This window comes from Phoenix dactylifera, chromosome 16 (genome assembly GCF_009389715.1).
Source record: "Phoenix dactylifera cultivar Barhee BC4 chromosome 16, palm_55x_up_171113_PBpolish2nd_filt_p, whole genome shotgun sequence".
Lineage (NCBI taxonomy): Eukaryota > Viridiplantae > Streptophyta > Magnoliopsida > Arecales > Arecaceae > Phoenix > Phoenix dactylifera.
The window spans coordinates 3,066,895-3,088,730 of record NC_052407.1 but is presented as its reverse complement, the minus strand read 5'-3'; the positions used below and the strand labels follow the sequence as shown (position 1 = coordinate 3,088,730).

Genomic DNA, 21,836 nt, shown 5'->3' with positions numbered 1-21,836 from the left:
ACAGAGAAGACACACACATGCTCAAGTTCCTCTTCATCTTCTTCATCTTTAAGTAGTGAACTAGAATTTTATTTACGAAATGATCTTCATTCTGCATATGATGAAAATCAAATAGAGAATCTAGATGTATTATCTTGGTGGAAGAGTGTTAGAAATCAATATCCTGTTATGTCTGCAATTGCACGCGATATTTTAGCTGTGCCGATGTCCACGGTAGCATCGGAATCCGCTTTTAGTGCAGGTCGGCGTATTCTTGACGAAAAGAGAAGTAGGATGACGGGCGAAACGGTGGAGATGCTTCTCTGCTTCAAGGATTGGCTGGATGCTGAGGCAAGACTTCAAGATAAAGGTGGACATAATACAACATCCTCTGATGATGATGATACAAACACTACTGAAGACTGAAGACTGAAGACTGAAGAGTGAATACTGATTCACTGAATCACTGATGATTAGTAAGATTTCTTAATTTTTTATAATTGTACATTTTATTGTATTCTGGAGGTCAGACCAAGGTCCAAACCTCGGCCCTTTCTTAGTTTCTTATTGTATTCCTAGAGGTCAGACCAAGGTCCAAACCTCCCTTCAATGTACCATTTTGATTTAAATTAATAAACTGGTAGGGTCTATGCCAAATCCCCCACCATTAAGGTGGCTTTATATTCATAAATCATAAATTCTTAGTGTTCAATATTATTAATTTATTAAAAAATTTATGAAGCATTATTTTTATCGGGCCGAGCCGGGCCCAGCCCGGACCGTGCCAGGCCCGCGTGCCAGCCCGGCCCAGGCCCTTATGGGCCGTGCCGTGCTGGCCCACGGGCCGTGCCGTGCTTGGCCCGCGGGCCTAGACCGGGCCCGTGCCTGCGCCCAGGCCCGAAGCGGGCCGTGCCAGGCACGGCCCGCTGGCCAGGACCTCTAGCCCAGCACGGCCCTCTCAAAGGGCCGTGCCCGGCACTGTAGCTGGCGGGCCCGTGCCAGGCCGGCCCGCTTCGTGCCGTGCCGTGCCGGGCGTGGGCGGCCCGGCCTAGTGCCCATCTCTACTCTAATTCACCTCCCCATCACCTTAGGAGGCTTCCCTACCCATCTCTCCCTCATCTGCCTAAGTCTAACTCTACATTTAGAGGTAATGGAGGAAGAAATCTCCACACTTGCCGCCTTCTAGTGGAGCACCCAAGCATCATCTTCTCCACCCATTCCCACTAGTATGCCTACTGTCATTCGCTAGCTGTAGCAACCCCCTCCCCCGCCAAGTCTACAAGACCATTTTCTTGGCTCCTCCGCCTCCCTCCATCTGGATGTGCACCAGCTCGCTCGCGCCCCAACGTCCTCACCATCTTCGAGAACCTCCGCGACTTCCAGGCCACCCCTCCCCCTAATTACTTAAGCTTTCGCGCCTGATCAGCCTCCAATCTGATTTCGACCATGCCCCATGTCATCATCGGCATCCTTAACAGCAACGTTTGGCCAACATGCTGCAACTTCTCCAACAATAGCCTCGGCCTCTCCCCTCCGCTGGTGTGGCGCATGCAGAACTGCCCCTAGCTTTCATGCTCCCTCTACAGTCGCAAGCTCATCGACACTCGCTCCTCCAAAGGCTGCAACTCCAATGCCATCAGTTGTGGCATTGGCATCACCGATATCGTCCAGTTCTGCTCCCCTGTGATGCCAATGGTCACAACACCATATAAACAGTAAGCTTTTCAATATAGATTGAATGTCCTAGCGCTAGATCCACAATAATCAGAAAAAAAAAAGAAGAGAAAAATAAATTTATTTAAAAAAATAACTTTGAAGGTTCTGTGCCGATCGTGTTCTCTCGTCTTTCAATGGTGAATCACGAGGCCAAATCCATCTTGCGCAACGGGGAGACGATGATCGAAGGACGGTTTCCCGATCGGAGATCCATGGATCACAGACGCTCTCTCTCCCCATGGCCTTTCGCCTCTGAAAGCGTCCTTCCTTCTCAATGCCCGGATCCATCCAATGCATTCTTCCAAATCAAAGGAAACAAAGAAAAGCTCGGTCCCTTTGTCAAAGAAAGAGCCCCGCTTTTGGCCCCTCTCTGAGTTGGACAAAAAACGACAAATGAGAATGATTCTTATCACAATTTGAATACGACAGAGAACCAAAGGCTGGTGGTCCAGCTGCTATTCGCTTCTTCCATTTTCGAGCATTGGCGAGCATCTCAACCCATACGGAGGAAGAGGGCATATGTAGAAGGTTCCGATCCGCTAAGCATCCGGATAACTTAAGCTTTCTAATGCTACGGAACCAGCTTTCCCAATCAATCAATTAATGTGTAGGAACCCGCCCTCATCGAACTGAACGTCTAACCTTCCCGCATTTGAAGGAGGGAAAACTCCGTCGCAAGCGCCTCGACGGCTGACCTCTTTTTTTGCATACATCAAACTTTCCTTTGAAGGAGACTGACCATTTTCGCCTATCCAAAACGGTCGATCCAGAGCTCTCGTTGTCTTCCCACTTTCTTGAATGAATTCGATCTATCGACGAGCCTCATACAGAGCCGCGCCCTTGTGATATGATAAGAAGAAAGGGGCCCAGGCGAAGAGATCCAGTTGCGATGGAAGTGACGGTACTAGACGAGTTAACCCGAGGGCAGATGCGTTTTGTTTTTGAGTTGCCGATTAACCGATGGAGAGGAGGCTATGCGAGTTGTTTTCGCGTCTGGGTTGTTCCTCTCTCTAGGCCTTCAGGCGGACGATTTTCCTTTTTAAGGAGGTTCGGGACGAAACCAGAGTGGATCTGCGGTAAAGCGGACCCTCCGGGGGTAATGGCGGCTTGTGCTGTGCCGTCATTTCGGATTGTTCCACGTCTTTGTCAAAATGAACTGGCATGGCAATAAAACGAGGAGAAAGACCATAGAGAGAGATATTGGTACGGAGGGATCTACTACTGGTTTATTTGACTGGATCAACGTATGGATATGCTTCTTGCTCTGGCTCCAGCAAGGGTAACCTCCATGAAAAACATGAAGATAGCTGAGTTGCTGTTGACTACTATCAAAGAATGTTACTGCTGAACATAGGATGCAGATCAAGGAGGAAATCTGGCCAAGGAGAGTACTATCAGAAGATTCTAAAAGGTGGCTGAGCAGCCCAATCTCATAAAAATTTTTTATATGAAAGAGAAAATGCTTAGAAGCTTCCTGTGGAAAGGAACTGAAAATGAGAAGAGCTTCCTCCGGTTAGCTGACCCAAGCTGAGATAAAAAACAGGTTTCGGGTACAGGTACCGCTTTTGTTGAAGGTCGTTCGAGCTTTTTCTGGGAGTAAATGGCATGGGTTACTTCAGCGCCGTAGCGCCTGGTACTCGGGCATTGGAAAACCAAAATAGATAGCAGATATTCTCAGCTCCAAACAATCTTACCCTCACCAAAAAAAAATTTTCTTGTTACCGCGTGTAAATACATCCCCCCAAAACTCTCCCTCTAAACCGAGATTGTAGGTAACTCTCCCTCTTAATAAGACTACGACAAAACAACAGCACTGTTTCTACTAAAAAATAAAAACATCACTATCCCACTTGAACTAAAATAACAAATTCAAATATATTATACCTAAGACCTAACTTCACTTAACATTGATCTGAACTACATTAATATTAAGGCTCGGCAATAAAATCTCAACATATTAATACCCCTCTCTCCACGGTAGCCAATGGCTATGCCCTACGCTCTGGCAAGGTTGGTTACTCATTATATTTTATCTTGTGAGACACTGAGGCGGACGGAGTCCGCCAATCGCTGATGAACGTATAAAAATAAATAGGAAAATTAAATTGAATAAAGCAAGAAATCATGAAATGATTGGGAAATCTGATAAAGCGGACGCACGCGCCACAATATTTTCCTTAGAAGAAAAAAAAAAGATCATGTCCACCCGAGTGCATGGGCCGCTGATAGTCTTCTTCAATATACGATTTTCACTCTCTTGAATGATATGTACGCTCAAAGTCAATCTCCATGGTGCGTAGCAGTAGCCCCAAGAGACAAATTACTGATAGTATTTAGAAAATAAAAAAGCCCCTTTTCTATGATGCTCTCTAAGGGGGGCTGAAATAAATATTGGCTCCAAATGTTCTAATTACCCACCCCCGTCGAATCACAAGTTGGTAGAGGCATATTAGGCTAATGCTAAAAGATAAAAGATAGAGACAATAATTCAATAAATCATTATGATAAAAGTAAAGAAATAAAAAAAAATGTTAAATAACTAAAATTTGTTTTGAAGAAATAAGTTTTAGCAATGATGAAGAAAAGCAGAAGAGGTGAGATAGGCCCGTAAGGCCGTAAGGGTGGCGGGGTTGGAAGCGAGACCGGCCAAAGAAGGTATCGGAAGTTTCAGCAATCGTAGGATTAAAATTTTTTTTCTTTTGCTATATCTCATCCATGGGATCATAAAAGGCCACATGTCATCATCTTCTGATTGTGTAAAGTGGAAACTTATGTTTCCATTTTGGAGAGAATCTAAACCACGCCCAGCGGGAATAAAAAATTATTGTACGTGGCCGTGCATGCAGCCAATCACAGCTTCGTTGCGGGACCTCAAGCGCTCATTTTGATGCATATTTATAAAAAAGGGCGGTTGTGATTGGCTGTATGTACGGTGATATGGTGCATGCCCTGTTCCGCAATTCCTTTTGTTTGGGTGGCTCTCTCTGGGCGAAGTACATATCCAGATAAATCGATCCGCTACACTTCACCAGAAAGCAAGCGGCCTTCAAAAATTCACCATCCCCGGGCCCACATTGATCTGCACATCTGTAGCAACTCCATTTGGCTAATTATCTATCCGCTGTTCCAAACCCGACTGTAAACTAAGCCACGAACGTGTCAACTTAAGAAGATGCCACGCATGCAAATGTCAATGGGCCGACCATGTTGTCGAGAGGCGGCCCATCTTCTTTCCCCTCTCCTAAGGCCCTGTTTTGGGGAGCTATTAGTAGTAGAGCTTTTGGAAGTAGAGCTATCTGAAGCAGAACGTTTATAAAAAGTTGTTTGCTGTTTGGTAACTATATTTTTAAAGTGCTGTGGCACTTTAACATGTGTTTGGTAAACAAACTGAGAAAATACTTTTGTGTGACAAAATGACCATAAAGGACATTACCAGTATTATACAACAGAGCATAATAAAATATAATATGTATTAATACATAAATATATGATATAATATATATATTAATGTAATATAATATAATATTATATTATATATATAGTACTATAACATTATGTATTATAGAATAATAATTTAATATAATATTAAATTATTCAATGTATTATGATATAATGTAATATAATATATATATTTATAGAATAATACAATAATAAATATATAAAATATTATAAATATTAGTATAAATTAATTTTTCATCCTTCTAATAACCATTTATCTCTCTAATAAATTTTCTAACTAGGTGATAAAATTGGTTAAATAATTACTAATATTATTTATTTATTTAGATCAGATTATTTGCCACTCACCTATTATTTTATTTATTTTATTTATTTATTTATTTATGATTTTATTTCATTGAAATATAGAGGGGCCATGGGTGGTGGCCTGCATGGTGGTTGCCACCATGGGCAACTACAAGCTCCCAAAACAAAACAAAAAAAAAGAAAAAAAAAGAAGAGGAAGAAGGAACAGTGATGGCGGCGTTGAGAGGAAGAAGAAGAAAGAGAAGGAGAGGAAGGAGATAGGTGAGAGAGGAAGAGGCAGGATTAGGGTTTTGGGAAAAAAAAATGGGATTTAAATGGGGTATTTTGGTCAAAAAAATAGCTTCCCGACAAAACTGAAAACAGCATTTTCGGAAAACTCCAAATTGGAGCTTCTCCCCAAAAGCTGTTTTCAATTTCCCGCAAAAGCTGAAATAGCTTTCCGAAAATTTTACCAAACACCATTTTTTATCTGAAAGTGCTTTTGAAGGGCCAGAAAGTGCTTTTTGGCCTTCCAAAAGCTCCCCAAACAGGGTCTACTGCCATCATCCTCGTTTACCCTGCTTTCCTTGCGCCCCATTCCCCAATCCAAAACCCTAACCCTAAGATCGAAATCTTCGCCGATCGGCGAGCGAAACCCTCATTTTTCTTCGAATTCGTGATTGCTTTGGTTTCTATCTCGAGCGAGTGGATGTGGCATCGACAGCCGTACGGGAAGGATGGGGACGTGGAGGTCGGGCTGCGGCCGCTGTACCCGATGATGTTGGAGAGCCCGGAGCTCCGGTGGGCGTTCATCAGGAAGATCTACGCGATCCTGACGGCCCAGTTGGCGCTCACTGTCGCCATCGCCTCCGTCGTCATTGCCGTCCGCCCCATCTCCCACTTCTTCGTCTCCTCCAGCGCCGGCCTCGGCCTCTACATTTTTCTCTTGATTCTCCCCTTCATCGGTATTCTTTTGAATTTTTCTTCAATTTCTGATTCTTTTTGGATTTTCTTGCTTTATTTTTACTATGGTCTTCTCTATTTGATCTGGTTTTCATCTAAAAAGGGATTATTTTTGACTTTTTTTGTGAATTTATACAGTTTTGTGTCCTCTATATTACTATCACCAGAGGCATCCAGTGAATTTTCTTCTCCTCGGCCTGTTTACGGCCTCGATCAGCTTTGCCGTCGGATTGACTTGCGCCTTCACGAGCGGTAATATCTAACTCCTGATTCTATTGATTTGCTGGAAGGAAACCTTAATTATAGTTTTTAGAGGAACCCTTGTTTGTTGTCATTTATATTGAAATTTATTGTTGGAATTGTTGGAAAATGAACTAAGAAACAACAATGCCATGTTCTTTTCCCTCTTTGTGCAATTAAATGGGATATCACTAATAATCTCCACAATCCTCACAAGTAATTAACAAGCAAAATAATCAAGCGACCCACAAACAAGAGACACCACAATTTTTAACATAGAAAACCTTTTGATGTGAAGGGAAAAACCATGGGACTAGTTCTGCTGAAAACTTTCACTATTTAAAATAATAGGATTAGAATTAGTTCTCTTTAGTTCAACTAGAGGCTACACAAATGTCATCAAAATTAAATCTCGGCTTCCACAACATAGTATTCATCACTAGTATGATACGTTTCAACAATAATCAACAAAATAAAAAGATGAGTCTCACCAAAGGTGGGTGCTTGAAATACCTTTCAAAGATTCAAACCATACAATTGTAGCTCTCATTGCTTGAAACAACATACTGAAATTTCATCAAAATCGGGATAAAATCAACAATCCGATCATCCAACAAAGTAGCACCCCTTTCTTAGAATTTTTATGTTTTTACCATTGGCCTTCCCTTTCTTCTTCGTTTTTTTTCTGTCTCATTACAACGCTCTCCCCAAACAAGCTAACAACAGCTTGTGAGAGAAAATTGCTGTGTTGCACCACTTTTATTTTGTTTTAAATGGTGTGGGTCCCACATGAGGAGGGACCACTCCAATAGAAATGAGCATTGATTGTTGTAATGGAGTTGGTGAGAAACCCTCATCAGGGACTATCGGGCATGAGTAATCACATGATCGAAAGTGCTTATTGAAAGATTTACTAAAATTGGTTTTTGTTACATTCATGTTATCAGGGGAATTTAGAGTACTTTTTATTTTTTTGTTGAATACTTGAATTTCAATGTTCATAGACTTAGTCTTATTAGCCAGAATCTTGCACCTAAGCTAATGCACTTGTTTCAGAATCTTCCTCGAATCTCAAACCTACACCAATTTTCTAAGCATTTCCTTAATTGTTTCTAAAATATCCGCTTTACTTCACCCACACCGACTCCCTTTCCCAATCCTGGCAATCAAGTTTATTGTTATGACTTAAACATAGGATTTTGCATTTCCTGTTGTAAGGTATAAATCCTAACTTCTCATTGGTGAAAGGATAACACTTGTTCCGATTTCGAGTACCAGAACCAGCACTCGTACGGGTAGCCCGACAAAACGATACGATACGCTCCTATGCTGTGCCGTGTACTCAAAACCGGCAATGTGTGCTTGTAGACCCAGCGATATGATGCGGTACGTCACCCGTGTTGTGTCATTCCGGTGTGAACTGACGAAAAACCGGCAAGAGAGGGGGAGAGGGAGCGAGAGGAGAGAGAGAGAGGGAGGAAAGGAGGGAGGAAGGGAGGAGAGTGAGGAAGGGAGGGAGAGAGTAGGAGAGGGTAGCAGAGAGACACGGTGGAGGGAGAGGGAAGAGGGAGAAGTAAGAAAAAGAGGGGGGTGGGGGGGGAGAGAGAGAGGGAGAGGGAGGTGGTGAGCGTGGGTTTGCCGGACAAGAACTGAGGAAGGGGGAGAAGGTTTTCGAAGCCCCTCTCTCATCTGTGCATACAAAACAAGGGTGAAGCCTCTATTTCAAAAGGAAATAGGAGTTTTGGCCCCTTTTTTTTTTATTGTTTGTTTAAGTTGAAGTCGGCGGCCAGTGTCTGACTTCTCGTTTTTGTTGTTTTTTTAAAAAAAAATGAAGTAAGTCGGCAGCCACTGTTTTGATGCACAGACGAGAAAAGGTTTCGAAAGTCCTCTCCCCCCTCCCTTGGCCCTATTTCAGTATCCCTTGCTCATCGTCGTCCTCTCCCTCTCTCCTCCCTCCCTCTCTTTCTCTGTCTTTTTCTCTCTTTTCTTCTCCCTCTCTCCCTCCCTCATCGATTTCTCGATCTGAAGGCCGGAACCGTTCTAGTCGGCCTCCAGTATGGCTCGGTATGCCCCGAACCAGGCGGTTCGGGGCAGTACAACCGACGTTGGTTGCTAACTTTTGTTAGTATTATTGTTTGGTTTCACATAGCACACTAAACATATTATATATGTATGTACATATGTACGTACTTGTAGGTGAACATCTTAAAGAGCAAATTGCTTGCAAACATTTATGTATGTATATCATTGGTTTAGGTGAAGGTCGTAGGGGCATATATATATATATATATATATAATATATATATATATATATATATATATATATATATATATATATATAATATATATATATATATATATATATAATATATATATATATATTATATATATATAATATATATATATTAATATATATATATATATATAAATATATATATATATATATATATATATATATATATATATATATATATATATTAGTGTTGATCTGTACAGACTTGTTATATAAATAGGTAAATTTTTCTTTCCATTATGAATAGCGATTGTATGGCCAATCATTGTGGGTATAATGGTAGATGCCCGAGACCAAGTTATATATAATATATATATATTATATATATATATATATAATATATATAATAATATATATAAAAATATATATATAATATATATATATATATATATATATAATATAATATATATATATAATATATATATATATATATATATATATATATATATATATAGACATGTACATATACACCTTATAGGTGAAGGTCTTAAACGGGTAGATTGCTTGCAGGCATGTATGTATATAATTATTGGTTACCTTGTAGGTGAAGGTTGTAAGGAGGCAGAATATGTATGGTGTGTACCTACCTTGGTAGAGTGAAGGTCTTAAAGGGGCAGATTCTTCTTCATGAGAAACAAATTACAAGGATATTTGCAATATTGGAAGTTAGAGCCCGATCTACCAATATGGATAAATAAATAAACTGAACAGAAAGTAATTGTGTCGATAGAAAAGGAGTTATTTGCTACCTAGAAGAGTTTGTCATAAAAATTTTGCATATTTTTTGAGGAAGTAAAGGCAAGCCCATGACTCGATCCTGAGAAGGTGCTTTATGTCTACTTGATGGTTGAGCCTTCTTGCCCCCAAGCTAAGTTTTTTCAAGCACGCCTTCATGCTTGTATGCATGTACCTACCTTGTAGGGTGAAGGTCTTAAAGGGGCAGATTATTGTTCCATGAGAAACAAATTACAAGGATATTTGCAATTTGGAAGTTGATTCCCATCTACCAATATCGATAAATAAATAAAACTGAATAGAAAGTAATTGTGTCAATAGAAATGGGGTTATTTGCTACCTGAAAGTGTTTTTGTCATAATAGAAAATTTGGAAGTTGTCTTGCAAAAAAGACAAAAAGCTTCCCGGCACCACTTCACTCTCGCTCCGGTTCCCATGCCACAATGATTGGTAGGTCTGGTACACAGGGCCTAGCTATCACCTACATAACCCTCATGTACCGCACAATCCATGATTACGACGGAGCGCAATGCTTTAAGCAGGAGTAGATTGGTGCAGGGAAGCATCACATGGTTGAATGGTTGGTGAGAGGATCTACTTGCATAACCCATGCTATCTTAATTCTACCCTGGTTGCACGTGCACGTGCGCATAGACACACACGGATGGCAAAATACATTGAAGGTGAGCAGGTTGCTAAATTTTTCATGTATTATTTTTTCTCTATAATTTTTAGGGCTGCAAATGGTTTAGGTCAACCTATGACTCGACCTAGTCCCCAGCTCAAATGAGACCTAACCAGATCCATTTTTGGAGACCTGTGGTCAGGTTGGAGTCAATTAACTCAATCTGGCCCTACTCAATTAGACCCCAACCGGATCCATTTTTGGATGCCTATGGGTTGGTTTGGAGGACCAAATTTGGAACTAAGCCAGGTTTGGATTTTGTACTTTCTGGCCATCCAACCTATATAATATCCAGGTCTAATTAAACATATCAAACAAACGCGATCACCCAGTAATTGCCCTTTGCTGGCCTGGGGAAAGCAGCAAAGTCTAGAAGCTAAGGAGCCACCCAAATCAGGCCAACCTGACCCAAAGAATCAAATTATTTATAACCCTTTCTCTTTCACTACGTATGTCTTTTCAATTCATTAATGATCCTTATTTAAATTAATCCCCTTTTGTCCATCTCAAAGAACCCCTTCTCTTTTCACATATCTTAGCATGATTATATTTAAATAAATGTTTGTTTTGGTGGATTCTAATATATAATATTCTCAAGTATATGGGTTTTTTTTATATAAGAAAAAACTATAGTTTATAAACTTAATATCTTAACAATGGTTACTTTTTTTTGACAACGTTTACTTTTAAAACTAATAGCTGAAATAACCATATGTTTTGATCCAAAACCTGAACCAACCTGGTCCTTACCCAAACCTAAACATTTTGGTTTTGAGTCCGGTTCATACTTGACTGCAACCCCAAGTCCAATGACCTGTTAGGTTTAAAATATGTTCCTTCCTCGGGCCCAACCCAACCCAATGGATCGATCAGGTCTGGTCCAAAATCAAAACCCGCGGTATGAACCTTGGTCCAGGGCCGGCCCAACCCTTAGACGACCTAGCGGTCTAAGGCCCCGGCCCAAAGAAGGCCCGCCCAGAAAACGCCTCAAAGACAAATGGAAAGAAAAAAAGCTACCTGTGAGTTCACCTTAGGCCGGCCCATTGCAGAAAAAAGACCACAAAGATAAAACGGCCTTAGGCCTCCAAATACATTGGACCGCTTCTGCCTTGGTCAACCCGGTCCAACCCATTTGTAGCCCTGATATTTTTTGTCATTATAAATCCATGTTACAGAAGAATTTGTATCTTTCTAAGATAAGTTACTAGAGTCCTTCTAAGAATGTTCAGAGATATTTTTTTTCGGATATTGGCATCATAAAAATACATGGTTTGGATGTTGAAAGTTCTTATCTGCAAACAGGGAAGATCATTCTGGAAGCTGCTATTCTCACAGCAGTGGTTGTTAGTCTCATTCTCTATACATTCTGGGCAGCAAGGAGAGGCCATGACTTCAACTTCCTTGGCCCCTTCCTGTTTGCTTCCGTTTTTCGTATTGTTGGTGTTTGCTCTTATCCAGATGAGCTACATGTCCCTGCATTTTGTGCCATTCTTTGGTTTTATCTGCACACATTTTTACAAGTGGAGCTAAATCTCTCACTGGGAAAGATCTCCATTATGATATATGGCGGGTTGGCAGCAATCATTTTCTCTGGATCCATCATCTATGACACCGACAACCTAATCAAGCGCTGTTCTTATGATGAATATTTATGGGCAGCTGTTGCCCTGTATCTTGACATCATCAACCTGTTTCTTTCTCTGCTTACTCTGTTAAGAGAAGCTGATAATTGAAACAAACTCGATTAGCTGACCAACTATGTAATATGAAATTAACATATGCCAAGAATAAATACATGCATTATTTTATAATAAAATTGTATACTTGGTCCTGGTGCGGTATTGACTTCGTGTGTTCCTGTGCAGCTTCCTACCCAGTTTTTGGTTCTATTGTCATGAACGAGTTTCATCAAAAGACACCATGAAAAGTTTGTCGAAGCTAAATTTCTTTGGTGGTGATATGGTGGTTTAGATTGGTGCCTGTTCTTGGAAATCACTGGAAATGGGAATAACCAGCAGTGATGGACCCCTTAAAATTCTTCTTGAGGGGCTTCCACAATTCACTCGCTTCTACTGCTCATTCTGTTTTACCTACCTGTTATTAGGAAAGGCATGCCCTGCTCAGAAATTGTGCTTTTCCTGCCTTCAGACCAGCATACCTTTTGCTCCAACGGAAACAAATGTCGTGTCATATTTTGGGTCGGTCAGAAGACAAATTGGTCGACTTTTTTCAAGGAACCGGTGAGCCAATTCAAGAATAGGCAGTGACGGATCACCACTCCAGGTTTGTGGTGGCTGGCGGTAGATAGATCTTTGATACCTCCGTTATGGGTGCAGAGCTGTAGGCGGCATGAGAGGGTCTTACCTTTGCGTGGCACGCTCTGGGTGCAGAGCGCATCCACTTGGAGGGCGACTCGGCCTCGGTGATAGAGGGGATCTGTGGGCAACCTTCTGAGTCAGACGGGCAGCCTTTGCTCCTTGACATTCGGCGGATGGCGGCGAATTGCGGCTCCTTCAGAGCCATGCATGTGTACCGAGAGACCAACTCAACTGCTGATTGGGTGGGTTTCCTACGCGGCGCATCACTCGAGCAAGTTCCGCTGGGTGGATCAGGCGGATGTTCCCTTCTCGCTTAGCTTGTTTCTGTCTTTTGATTTTCTTGGCTGCACTCATATACGTTCGGTGTGAGGAGCCAGTGTACCAAAAAACAAAAAAAGAGTAGGCAGTGACCTCTTTTCCTTGTTGACCGACTGTGGATGCCTTTTCCAAACTATTAGGGCTACCAAACTACTATCCTAAAGTCCCTACAAATTTGCTCAAGCCTCCAAAACAATGCGTACCCGTTTCCTCCATTTCCCTTACTGGTTGATGCTACATTCGATCATCGATGGGGATGATGAATTCCACTTCCATCAATTTCTTCATTATATTTCATAACTTGTCCCTGCATCCAAGTTGAAATAGAATTTTAGACCATTATATTTGTTGCCGCTGAAAACTAACTAGCTTTAGGCGCTGCAGCGAAAGATATGATGATGCTGGAGAGCTCGATGGTCGGCTGTTTTGGTAGGGATTGGAGAGGACGAGTGGTGCTCGGATCGCTGTGGTTGTGATCCTATTGGATCATAATAACCTAACCTAAAACAGCATGGAGAAAGGAAGTCCTCTCACCGAAATGTATCCGGCTGGGGATCCTTAATTGCCTAACTCAGTATAGTTTTTAAGGAACAGAAGGAGGTTGCCTCTCAGGTTGCAAGAGTGTTCTTCTTGCTTGCTTACCTCTCTTTTTTTTGTGTATATTAGGTGGAGGAGTTTACCTGCCACTAGAGGATGCAGACACATGGGTTGACCAAAGGTGACTGGTTTGAGTACAGCCTGCATATCAAGCTTGAATGCTTCACACACGAATGATGTCCTACCTGTCACATTCGTGGGATCGCGACGATCACTGGGTCTCTCGGTAAGAATGTGACCAACTGTAGAGAGCTCCCGGTAGGTATGCTCGGCGATATGGTGTTGGGCCTACCCGGTGACTGCTCTTGATCTACCACATGTTGGATCCGTGGCATGTTTTGATTGGCTGGTCCTTCTGGTGAGTTGTAGCCGGTTTGGAGGCATATCACTTGTCCCATATTTCCACAATTGAGTCAAGCTATCCTGCTCCGGCTGCGGAAGTAGATTTTTCAGAAAGGCCGCTTTAATGAAGATCGCCAAACTAGACTTATGGTGCCTTCTTTTTTGGAGAAATGGAGATTTTTCAAATCTCGCATTTATGAAAGATGTGGCTTCACTGTCCTTCATGGAGCACTGTAATCATTGGCGAGGCATCCATGAGTTTAATTGGTTTCTAGGTCTTGGCGGCGATTCGAATGGGCTGTCTTTGGGCGAGATTGTTGCTGAAGGCACTCGAACCTCGCAAAGAAAGGAAGTGGAATGTCTACTTGGATTGCCTTCCACCTAGAGAGGTCACTTGGCATGCCAAGTCTTTGGCACGAGGATCAGCCTTCTAGCAACCACCATGGAATGCTTCCTTGCGAAGAGGCAGACTAAGCGATTTTATTAGAAAATTTTGACTTACAAGGTCACTTCGTCGAGCTTTAATGATAATACATCCGGAGGTTGGCAGAATTCCACATCTGAAAAATAGTCGTCCCATCTAAGTGTTTGAGGCAATAGCTCCAGGTCGGATGACTCCGGATATTTTGTTTGGTCCCTCCCAATTGGGTGAGAGTTTAACTCACTCGGTTGGTTGGAAAACTTCGATGCTTATTAGTATCAGGTGTCCGGGTCAAACGAACTTAGCTTTCAATAGGGAATTGTAATATCGAGTGGTAGGCAGCCATGCGAATTCAATCTCGCTCTCTGGTTTCCTCCAACATGTCAAGGTTGGCTCATAGATACTTGGGGTTTTCTTGCTCTTTCAGAAAGTCGACCTAGTGTGACGGCAGTCTGATCTCCACCGGGATTACAGCCTTGGCTCTATATGTGAGAGCAAAAGGTGTTTCTCCCATCGAGGTTTGGGGTGTGGCTTGGTAGGCCCAGAGGACACTATAGAGCTCATATCCTAGAGTCCTTTGGCCCTGTCCAACCGCATCTTTAGGCCCTGCAAAATTATTCGATTAGTTACCTCAGCCTCTCCATTCGACTGAGGATGTCCCACTTCATGAGGTGGAGCTCGTGTGCAGGTCGGCATAGAATGCTCTGAAGTAGGTGTCACGCCCCAAACCCATCACTCGGGTCGACCACGTGACACGACCACATAATCCCTAAAGTAAAACCCTAAAGATCATGTAAGGCCTAAAAAGGTACAATATTCACAAAAATGCCAAAAATTAACAATTAATGTATTTAAATCAAACCAACTAAAATGTACTGATTGATTACATAATTTCAAATGTCCATAAATAAAAGATAAATTAACTTTTAACTATCTAGCAGTCTGACTCCAGATCGATCTCACTTCTCGTCCCACCCGACGGATTCTACAAATCCAGTACCTCTGAAAAAGAAAGTAAGTGTAGTATGAGATTTTCCAGCCCAGTAAGAATCCCAATAGCCACACACAGTAATAATAATAAAATAATCTAAGCAACAAAAAAATATTATTTCATCATTCAAAAAGCTCAACAATAACAAGTATATATAACCAGTACATATACATAAACCCTTTTTTTTACACATTATGTGATCCACTTTCGTATTACTCTGATTCCCAAGTTTTTAAGATTTTTCACTTCTGGCTTTGGACTAACCAAGATCATGACCCAGTCCAAGACTGCACAAATCCCACGCATAAGTTCGTGGTAGCTATCCCACGTGTAAGCCCGTGGAGGCTATCCTACGCATAAGCTCGTAGAGGCTATCCCACGCGTAAGCCCGTGGAGGCTATCCCATGCATCAGCTTGTGGCAGCTATCCTACACATAAGCTCGTAGAGGCTATTTCATGACAAGGTTAGTCCAACCCATTTTTTTACATGTCTAATTTTACATGTTTAATCCAATTTCAATCACATTACATATTTTATGTATTCTCAGAAAAATACGATTATTCTTCCCAATTTAATTATTTTTATATTTTCATAGGAAACAAGATGCACACCTCATATATGTCATATCAGCTCATAAAACAAATAACAACATGATTATAAAATAACCCAACGATATATTAAATATATGCATAGAGGTGCTCAGATGTAGGAATTCCTACAGGAATTGTAGATTGACTCAAACACGTATCCAAATTACACCCTACGAGCTGGGGTGCTGAGTCCCCTGATCAAAACCTCCTGGCACCACTGATTCTTTTCCTACAACATCAATTATAAATCGCAAACTAAATTATTTAATATTTAAATATTCTAAACCATAATCCACATCTACTATGGAGCCTATTACCAGGTCTCCAATCATCTCAATCCCTCCAGATCTAGGAGGCAGTCGGGGTAGCCCGACCCCCACCCTTTCACCACCGACCTATGTCGTCGCCAGCCGTGGCCACCGCCATGCCGGCAACGATGGCCGGTCTCGGTAAAAAGACCAAAAGGGTGAACGAGAGAGAAGGGAAGAAGACCCTTCTCTCTTCATGGATGGGAGTACATCTCCCCTTTCTCCATTTCTTTGGTCCAAGGGCAGCAGCCACCACCTTCCCCACCCTCGGCCACCACCCTCCCAACTCTCGGCCACCACTGGCCAAACCATCGCCGGCCGCCACTGTTGCAGTCGCCGGCGATGGTGGCCGGCCAAGAGAGGGAGAAAGAAATGGTCTCTTCCTTTTCTTCTCCCAAGAACCAAATGGACCTCCCCCCCTCCTCCATCATCAACGGAAGGCCACCATGATGGTGACTCGGCCCCCACCCGACGGCAACCAAAGTGGCCCACGACTCAGTTGTCGCCGCCGGTGGCCAACCGACGAGAGGAGGAGGAGAAGGGGATGGGATCACGAGGAAGAAAACCTCGGATCCACCACTTCTCATCTTCAATTAATTCTAGAAATCCCTCACCAATCCTCACACAGTCCCAATCAATGCCCAAATGCCATGGATCCCGGCCAATCCCGGCAGCCAGCGGTGGCAAGATCTGGAAGAGAAAAGCCGAAACAGGGGTACCCTATTTCGGACTCTTCTCCGACGATCTCACCGGCCAAACTCCAACCAACGCAGCCCTAAACCTAGCAAATGAAACGCAAGGGGCGAGCCATGCTTACCTCGGTCTGATGGGGGTGTTCCGGCGACCTTTCTGACGAGAAATCGGAGGGAAAAACCTTGAGCAAACTCGGATCTACACGCACGGATCCAAGACCTTTTCACTCGATTTGTGGGGATCTTCGTTGAAGGAAGAAGGCTTTATGGCATCCTCCTTGACCGGCCGGCTCGCGGAATCTGTCGCCTTCCCTCATGATCGCTCTCCTGGCGGTTATCCCCTTCCCCCTTTGCGTTTCCTCTTCCACGATCGTGCCTAGGGCACGATCGTAAATGAAGATGGGCCCGGCTTCTTCGGGCCGGCCCATCAATCCTCTTTTTTTTTCTTTTTTTTTTCTGGTTCTCACATTCTCCCCTCCTAAAAAAAAAAATTTTCATCCGCGAAATTAACGTACTTGGAATACCAAAGAGTTGAGGATGTTTGGCTTTTATTTCTTCCTCGAGCTTCCAAGTGGCCTCTCTTTCTGAGTGATTGCTCCATTGCACCTTTACATAAGGAATGGTCCGACGTCGCAACACTTGATCCTTTCTATCAGACAAATAGGCTCAAAATCTACCACATGGTTTGGGTCTGGAATATATTTTCTCAGCATTGAAACATTGAATACATTATGTACACCTGATAAAGCTGGTGGTAGAGCCAAATGATATTCCACTTCTCCAACTCTGTCCAAGATCTCGAACGGACCAACATACCTTGGGCTCAATTTGCCACGAACCCTGAACCTCATCACACCTTTAGTAGGAGATACTTTCAAGAAAACATGATCACCAACCTGAAACTCCAGTTCTCTTCTCCTTTTGTCAGCATAACTCTTTTGTCTACTCTGAGCTATAAGGAGTCGTTCTCTGATCATCTGTATCTTATCCACAGTTTGCTTTACTATCTCTGGACCCAATAATTTTCTTTCTACCACATCCTCCCAACAAATTGGAGATCGGCACTTTCTATCATACAATGCCTCAAAAGAAGCCATCTGAATACTGGCCTAATAACTATTGTTGTAGGAAAACTCAACCAGCGACAAATGACTATCCCATGCACCACCCAAATCCATGACACAAGCCCTTAACATATCCTCCAAGATCTGAATAGTGCGCTCCGACTGTCCATCAGTTTGTGGATGAAAAGCTGTATTGAAGTCCAGTCTTATACCAAGGGCTTTATGAAGGCTCTTCCAAAACTGTGACACAAATCTAGTATCTCTGTCAGACACAATTGAAACTGGAATCCCGTGCAACCTCACAATTTGCTCTATGTGCAAACTTGCCAATTTCTCCAAGTGCAACCACACTGCATCATTACCCTGTGGGGTCTTAGGCAAAGCAGTCACAAAATCCATGGTGATGTGCTCCCACTTCCACTGAGGAATGAGAAGAGACTGTAATGGTCCAGCAGGCCTCTGATGCTCAGCTTTCACTTGCTGACACACTAAGCACTGTGTAACATACTGAGCTATATCTCGCTTCATGCCACTCCACCAAAAATTTTCCTTCAAGTCCCGGTACATTTTAGTTCCTCCTGGATGCACTGTATAAGCTGAGTTATGGGCCTCATCAAAAATCTCTTTCTTCATTTCTGGTACTTTCGGCATACATACCCTGTTCCCGAATCTTAAAGAGCCATCTTCATGCACTCAAAATTTTGACTGCACACCTGACTTTATTGTTTCTCTAATTTTCTGTAACTTTGGGTCCTCTCTCTGAGACATCTTGATCTTTTCAATCAGAGTAGGTCGCACTGTAAGGGTAGCCAATTGTACCTTAGGATCATGTAATCGTATCTCGATCCCTGATCTCTCCAAATCTAATAAAATATGCTTCTGCGTAGTGATCAATGCTGCCAGCCCACTTGAGAATTTTCTGCTCAAAGCATCAGCCACTACATTTGCTTTCCCCGGATGGTAACTGATAGTCAGGTCATAATCCTTCAGTAGTTCTAGCCATCTTCTTTGCCTCAAATTCAACTCCTTCTGTGTGAAGATATATTTCAAACTCTTATGGTCTGTGAAAACCTCACAGTGTTCTCCATACAAGTAATGCCTCCATATCTTTAGAGCAAAAACTACCGCTGCCAACTCCAAATCATGTGTAGGGTAATTCTGTTCATATGACTTTAACTGTCTAGAGGCATAAGCTATCACCTTTCCATTCTGCATCAGAACACACCCAAGTTGTTTACGAGATGCATCACTGTAGATGGTGAAGCCTTCTGTTCTAGATGGAATACGTAGCACTGAGGCTGTCACCAGACGCGCTTTTTCAGCTCTTGGAAACTCTGTTCACAGTCATCTGTCCATTCAAACTTTACTCGCTTCTGAGTCAAGCGACTTAATGGCATGGCAATATGGGAGAATTTCTCAACAAATCTTCTGTAATATCCAGCCAATTCTAAGAAGCTGCGCACTTCAGTTACATTGGTAGGTCTACTCCACCCAGCCTCCACTTTCATTGGGTCAACAGAGACACTTTCCTTGGAGATTACGTGCCCAAGAAAGGAAATACCATCCAACCAGAACTCACACTTTGATAGCTTAGCATACAGCTTCTTTTCTCTAAGAGTTTGCAATACTACCCTTAGATGTTCTTCATGTTCTTGTGAGCTCTTTGAATACACCAAAATGTCATCAATGAACACTACCACAAACTGATCCAGATAAGGTTTGAATATCCGATTCATAAGATCCATGAAGGCAGCCGATGCATTTGTCAAATCAAAAGGCATGACCAAAAATTCATAATGCCCGTATCTGGTCCTGAAAGCTGTCTTGGGCACATCCTCCGCCTTTATTTTCAATTGGTGATAGCCAGAACGAAGATCAATCTTCGAGAAAACCTGAGCCCCTTGCAGCTGATCAAACAAGTCATCAATTCTTGGTAGTGGGTATTTATTCCGTACTGTCATCCTATTTAATTCCTGGTAGTCTATACAGAGTTGGAGGCTACCGTCTTTTTTTTTCACAAATAATACAGGAGCGCCCCAAGGAGAAACACTAGGTCTGATAAAACCCTTATCCAGTAACTCTTGTAGTTGTTCTTTCGGCTCTTTCAATTCAGCTGGAGCCATTCGATATGGAGCTTTTAAAATTGGACTAGTGCCAGGAATCAAGTCGATGGAGAACTCAATCTCCCTATCATGGGGTAATTCTGGCAATTCATCTGAAAGCACATCTGGAAATTCTGTCACCACAGGGATATCCTCTAACTTAGGCTCCTTTTTTGGGTGTCTAACACAGCATATAAGAATCCTTCACAACCTTTTGCAAGAAGCTTCCTAGCCTGTAGAGCCGAGATTAACTTCATTTGATGCGGTGACTTGCTGCCCACCAAACCAAACACTAGCTGACCAAGGATCTGAAACTTGATCGTTTTCTCAAAACAATCAACAGTAGCATGGTATGCTGCCAACCAGTCCATTCCAAGGATCAAATCAAAATCATTCACTCTAGGACCAGCAAATCTGCATTCATTTCCCTGTCCTCAATGCCCAAAATACAATTCTTGCAAACTGAATTAACTAATATAACATCTCCACTTGGCGTTGAGACATAGAGATCAAATTCTAATGGCACAGGTGATATTTCGGTATTATTTCTAACAAAATTGGCCGATATGAAAGAGTGGGTAGCACCAGAGTCAAATAAAACATTCACATCATAAGACAATAACCTAATCATTCCTGTAAACATAGTCACAAGGCACCTAATCACAATCTTTAACCATACATGCACAAACATATATAACCTAACAAAATTTATGACATGCTAAACAAGAGAGAGTATTATGAATGGATTTATTACCTATCACCACTGAATTAGAAGCCTTGGCATCCTGCTCTATGAGTGCATAGACTCGCCCTTGGGTCCTAGGCCTCTGCTGCCCTCCCTCTTGCTGCTGTCCTTCCTGAGGTGCTCGGTTTGCAGGGGCTCTCTGAGAGGACTGAGGTGTCTGTCGCCTCTGTGGTTCTTTTCCATTAGGACAAACAATAGCCTTATGCCCTTCTTGACCACAAGAAAAACATGTCCCTCCAACCCAAGTGCAATCTCGCTTGAGGTGAGGTCCTCTACAGCTGTAACACCTAATAGCACCTCGGGCTTGAGATCTATCTCTGGTGACAACTTGATTCGGTCTCTGATTTTTTGGCTTGAAAAGTCTACTATTTTGGCTCGGAGGATCATTGGGTCGAAACCTTTTCTTTAAATTCTTTTCTCTGGCAGCTTGGGCATTGTCAAGCCCTTTTTCTATCACCAGGGCTTTGTTAACCACATCTTTATAGGTAGTTAGTTCAAAAGTAGTGACTTTTTGCTGAATCCGTCCCCTGAGTTCAGTTTCAAATTTTCTTGCTCGGTCACTATCCTCTGATATCAAGATCGGAGCATATCGGGACATCTCTTCAAACTTTGCTGCATACTGGGCAACTGTCATATCGCCCTGCTCCAATCGGTCAAACTTTCTGTATTTCTGGAATCGGATATCCTGGAGAAAATACTTCTCATAGAAAATCTTTTTAAATTCTTCCCAAATGAAGAGAGCATCATTCGGACCAAGCTTCCCTTTCTCTATCTCCCACCAATCAACTAGCTCACCCTGTAACATAAAGGTGGCAAAAAAGGACTTTCTCCTCATCAGGGCACCTCAAGGTCTGAAAGACTTTCTCTATCTATTTCAGCCAGTTCTCAGCCTCCATCGGATCAGCTGTACCTTTAAAAGCTGGGGGTGCATATCTCTGAAAATCCAACAGACTGACTCGGTGCTCCGGCTGGGCTGTAGTGCCTTGAAACTA

General features: G+C 42.5%; 1 pseudogene; it reads left to right on the top strand.

Annotated features, from left to right (window-relative positions):
- The first annotated feature begins 6,147 nt into the window (after positions 1-6,147).
- On the top strand, positions 6,148-12,158 carry LOC103707136 (annotated as a pseudogene).
- The last annotated feature ends 9,678 nt before the right edge of the window (positions 12,159-21,836 follow it).